This window comes from Morone saxatilis, unplaced genomic scaffold, assembly GCF_004916995.1.
Source record: "Morone saxatilis isolate NCDOM2014 unplaced genomic scaffold, NCSU_SB_2.0 Contig21, whole genome shotgun sequence".
Classification (NCBI taxonomy): Eukaryota; Metazoa; Chordata; class Actinopteri; family Moronidae; genus Morone; species Morone saxatilis.
Window position 1 is genome coordinate 7139983 of NW_023339774.1, and position 6000 is coordinate 7145982.

Genomic DNA, 6000 nt, shown 5'->3' on the forward strand with positions numbered 1-6000 from the left:
TACAGTGCATATATCACCAGTTAACACATGATCGAAAGGGAATACATGATGCAATACCAGGAGAAAGGAGCACTACATTTGAGGAGGAAGAAAAAAAAAAAGAGTAGTGGGAGGCCAGTGACATGAGGCTGCTAAGAGTAGTATGCCGCATAAAAGCAAAGATTTTCGTGCAAGCATGGACAATTATCTGACTAAATGAAAGGAAGAGGTGTCAAGTATACACATTCATCATCCTTTCAGTTGCAGACACACAGATGAGATGGTACCAGTAGAAGTCACATGTTACACAACGAGCTTTCTGATGAAGAAGAGGAAGACTTTTTTTAAGCAAACAAATGCATCACCATATCTATATTTTTAGTGTTTAAATATAATTCATTATTTAATAATGTATTATTGCCATACAGTTGACCATTGGGTATGATATACACACCAAACTAATGTGCATCAAACTCAAAGCTGGGAACGCGGTGACATTGCTAAATAACAAAACAAAAAAAGGGGTTTAATCAATGGTAGAAAATGTAACCAAACTTTTCAAGGTAGTAATATAAATAATAATAATATAAATAACAAACTAAATTCTAAATTTATATAGCACTTTTCAAAACAGCAGTTCCAAAGTGCCTTTACAAAAACTGAAACATCAGACAACAAACATGGATGTAAATATGTTAACTTATGATAACTTTTTTTGACATTTCAGGTCTGTTCACTCTCACTTTGCCTCCAAATAAGTTAGACGTTTGGAACAATGTGGCTAAAATGTTGGCTCGTTTACAGCCCTCCTTATCATCTGACTGCTCATTTCGTGTCCCGCCAGACTTCACTGTAGTGCTGTCAAAATGTTTCCCGATATCAGCAAATACCTTGGTGAGCACAATGTTATCACAGCCAAGCAAAACAATGCCCAAAAACTACAAAAACAAGACTTAGAGTTGTAATAAACAACAACTATCCCTTCATTCATCATGGAAACAAAATGTTAAATCAATGAGTGAAAACAACCAGCCAGTCGTCAGGTTAATAATAGTGAACTGGAAGATCACTGGCATGTCTGTACATCACTAATGAAGGAAATAGTTCCCACATCAGTATATAATGAAACACTGTCAAATGAATGTAACTGCAACATATTATATCTTGAATCAAAATAATGAATTTGAATTCAAATGTACCACAACAGCACTGCAACCTCTTTCTTGACATAAATAAGTCAAGCCTCTTCTGGTGCAACAGCCATTGGGATGGTTCAGTGTTATGTGGCCACTACTGAGCTCCACTGTCATGCTTTATTTATCCCTTTCCCTCTGCACTGTAATGGAAATATAAAAGGGTGCATTGATTAGTGTTTAAGGATCAGGCTTTAATAGATTAAAAGCCCCAGGCTCTGAGAGGCACTCGCTCTCACTCATTCTCTCACACACACATAACACTGCAAAAAACACGAGCTTATATACACACACACACGCCAACAAGCAAATACATGGACGGATATGGAAAGAGATGATCATAAGCAGTAACACACATGTACACAGAGCAGCTTCGCACATTTGAGTGCACAAAGACATCGAGTTGTTCCGATACCAGTATTGGAAATTCCTCCGATGCTGCCTAAAATGTGGTATCGGGTATCGGTGAGTACCCGTCTGTGCCACCTAATTTATCAGCCACGAAAAAATGGCCCTGAAAGGGGACCCTGCTACTTCCCAACACTGTCCCGTTTCAGGGCCATTTTTTCCCCAGGATAGCGAAGTCGTGACCCGCCCTACTCGGACTCTGACAAAGGGTTTAACCTGAGCCAGGCCAAACAACAATAATAGCAATCATACAGGCTTAGTAGTATATGCTTGTTACATGTATGTTTTTTTGTTTTTTTCTCTTTTTTAAATAAATACATGTATCGGGTTGGTTCAAGTATGAGAATTTGTATTGGGAAGGGGAAAACACTCACACACCTACAATCAGCAGTGCCAGCTGGAGATCCCGAAGCCTTTCAACAGCCTATATATATTTCATAGCTTAGATAAATATATCTGAAATATCTCCAAAAAAAAGGATGAAGATATCTGCACGTCACCATCATAAAGGGGGGGCCCTGATGTTGATTTTCCTATTGATGGAAAACTCATCCATTTTTAACATAGTGCATTATTAATAATGTGGCACGATCCCAGAGTTGTGAACATTTTCTACACACAGGGGTGATGTCAGGTCTCAATCGGAGTTTTAAAATAAGAAGCAAACATGAAAATAAATGAGCATTGCTGTGTTTCAGCATCCCAGTGCTGATGTACTACTACAAGAGCAGACCTGAATATGATATACAGCACGGAAAAACAGTAGCCTACTTGTGAGGGCAAAAACAAAAATCCAATTTATCAATGTTTTCAGGTTATTTTGGTGAGATACTGTACGTTCCAAATTGCACCAGCGGCTGCAATTTCCACACTTGTGTTCTGAGAAGATGATGTGTCGTTTGCAAATCTGCTACATAACATTGTTTTGGCTGCAAACCTGCAATTTCCTCAGTTTGAAAACACCAAATTCAATTTAATTTTGAGTATCACTGCTGTGTGAAAGACAGATAAGCTCCTCCTGTATTCTTGTCTCTCGTCTCCTCTCCTTCCACTTGTCCTCTGTGCAATGACCATCGTCACGTCACAACTCCAAGCATCACATTTACCCTGTCCAGCGTTTCTCCTTTAATTTTCTCTAATCTTTGCACCTCTTCCTCATCTCTGACCTCAATCACGCGAGTGGCCGTAATGGTGTGAGGCTCCCGTGTGCTCAACCACCCTTTCCTCTGCTCTTCTCTCACTGATCACAGTCTGTTGATAGTCTTTCCTAACCTCTAATTTCCTCCCCTCGCCTCCGCACCACCTTTCCCACTGCTCCTAGTCTTCCTCTCCCATATTTGACCACAATCGTGTTTGCTGTTAGCCTTTGCCAGGTCTATCCACTCCTCTCATTGTCACCTCTCTTCTGCCACCTTCCTTCTAGTCCCAATCATGCCTGATGGTATCCTTCAGTAAAACTATCTTCTGCTCCATAATTGAATCTCCTGTGTTCTTCTACTTCCCTTGCTCCTCTCCTCTGACCACAATAACTTCTGTTGTTAGCCTCCTTCTAACCTCTCGAGTGGTATTTCCAGTGCTCTTGTCTCTTTTAATCCCCTCACTCAAGAATCACGTACGTTATTAGCTATGCCTAGCCTCTCTTGTGCTCTGCTCTGTCAGTGTCTGTTGCCTTCTCCCATTCTGCCTCAGGTGAGGGTGTTCTTGCCTGTTGTTAGACGCACCTTTCACTGGCACTTCTCCTGACCTCTGTGTCTCTCCTCTCCCTCAATAAGTGGCCACAGACTTGCTTGCTTGCTGCTATTAGCCACACCTGACCTCTCCTCGTCTCACTTCGTCAGTTAGCGGCTTTTCTCTCGCACTGTCCCCACCGTGTCTTAGGATGCAAGCGATTTTTTAGATGAGTCATTTGACAATGAGGACGTCACGTTTCAACTTCTCCCCTTTGAGTGGAACTGTGTCATAGAGGCAAAATGGGAAATATGTCTTGTTAGTATGGAATACATAAAAAAGGAATTTTAAGCAGTAGATGGCAAGAGACAAAGATAAGAACAGAAGAGAAAAACAACAAAATCTATAGTAAAACACAAACCGATTGAGAAACTACCTAAAAACCACAACAGACAAGAAGCTATAGTCATTACAACACTGTGACAAAAATAGCACCTCAAGGATCAAAGCTTATCGCTCTGCTGGGTTTCAGTGATTATTGCACACATCAATCTATATATGAAAAGAGCAGGTGATTGCAGGAATAACTGATTTCAAGACAGTACAGTAGGCTAATGTCACATTCATACCCAATCACACAGATGAGCAGCAGAGTGCGGAAAACGTCAAGATACATTAGCAATTTCTGACAGCTACGATAACTACTACTTGGCGAAAAGAATTACAAAAGGTGTCAACATCCCTGTGGAAAACTGGGCGAAACTCCGACTGGCTGTTACAACTAAATCGAATCGAATATCAGCTCTATTTCACTTAACACTGTAAACAAACTCTGCTTTAACATTAATTAACATAAGCTTAATTTACATGCAACTGATGTGACTACAAGCTAGCACCAGGCTTACCCATCATGGAATAGAAAAGTGTGAATGTTCCAGAGTTGAAAAGGAGGTTTTCACATTCTTTCTAGCGTGCGTATATGAAATGAATGCAGCATAACCCCACTCAGTTTTTAACATGTACGGAGCACGCAGCGCATGTGCCTAATGACAATAAAAGCATATAGCGAATCAGGCTATAATACAGAGCAGTAAACAAACTCACTAATGTATGGATCATTGATGGACAGATGACTAAGTTGATGTTGAAGTTTCCTCATGTTATTCCTGTACTGCATACATACTGCACTGTAGCCTGGAGGCACATTTTTTTTCTGCCCTGCTTATCATCAAGATGCACTTTAAAATACAGTGTGTATGTGTGTGTGTGTGTGTGTGTGTGTGTGTGTAGCACTTGTGTGTGGGTTTCTAGCATACAGATTAAAGTGTGCAGCTGCTGTCAGGTAGCATGTTGGTCCATCGCTACATTAAAAGAAATGTCAATGTTTCTCAGATGGCCATTAGCTGTGGGGGAGGGAAATGTAGTTTGAAGGATGTTCGCCCCCTACTGGTGGTGGCAGCTTTTGTGTGTGGTCATGTGTGTGTGCATGTGTGTGTGCATGTGTGTGTGCATGTGTGTGTGCATGTGTGTAGAGAAGGATCTGGCTGGGATGTGTGTGTAACAGCCAATGCTGACGAAAGAGGCAGAAAATAAACACGGGGCTCATGGGGAGTATTGTAATCCCAACTTCCTGTCACAGTCAGCGCCTATTTACAGCCCAACAATGGGCAAGGCACAGCCTGTTCACGCACACACAAACGGATTGGTTTACTTTATTTTTCAGTGTTGACATTTGTGTGTGTGTGTGTGGAGTGACTGAAATAAATGGTTGTGTTTATACACATATCATATTATAGGGCAATACAAAAAACTTGTGCATAGCGGAAAACGCCGTCATCGCTAAAAGTCAAACGGGGCAACAAATGAGCGGTCAGACAACTGTATAGTCTGTAAACAAAGCAAAACTTATTTAAAACCTGAATGATAGTCTGACCACTCATCCATGGTCCCCTGTTGGACCTATTTTTAGCGACATTGCCATGTTTTGGGATCTTAGCAATTACTTGATGGGTACAATGTAATCATATCCCAACCGATGGACAGAGTTATGAGCAACTTTTTAAATTAGAGTTGTAATAAACAGTAGTTTCCCTTTGAGTTATAACTTTTCCACGGTTTTATTTTGTATTACTTTGTATTTTATTAAGTTCTTGTATGTTTGTACTACTGTAGTTTGTTTTGTTTTGTTAAATGAACAAGTGGAAAGATTTAGTGGGATGAAAGCTTTTTTTATAATAATCAAAGGAAGTAAGAAATCAAAAACTCAGTTATTTTATTAGTATAAGAAGAGCATGTCAAATAACACAATAATAATAATGATGATAACAGTATTTCCCTGTAAACAGCTTTAAAACTTCTGGTTAAAGTGCTGTTTAGAAATGTTCATTCCTGCATTCTGGTGCGTCTCACTCTCTCTCTCTCTCTCTTTCTCTCTTTCTCTCTCTGCTTTGATCATATTGTTTTGGACCACAGCAGGTCTGTGTAATCGCAGCCTTAATCCCTGGCCTAGAATCACACACAGTAACAACTGAGTAGATAGAAAGCCTTCCCTCTGATTCCCTGAAGGCTTTGCCTAAATCCATACTTGCATTGATTGTTCAATCTACTCTTTTGGTTAAACAGGGAGCAGGATAAAGCTGAATCTCCTGGATGATACGTTCTGGGGGTGTGTGGGAGCACCCATGTGTTTGAGTACGCCTGAATGAGATGGCAGTTATCGAGTCAGGATATGGGAGAGGTGTGTGTGTGTGTG

The 6000-nt window shown here is 40.5% G+C and overlaps 1 protein-coding gene across 1 annotated transcript in view; it reads right to left on the minus strand.

The window, feature by feature from the left end:
* cntfr (ciliary neurotrophic factor receptor) overlaps positions 1-6000 on the minus strand; it is a 121027-nt gene that overhangs the window by 114540 nt on the left and 487 nt on the right. The window lies entirely within an intron of this gene.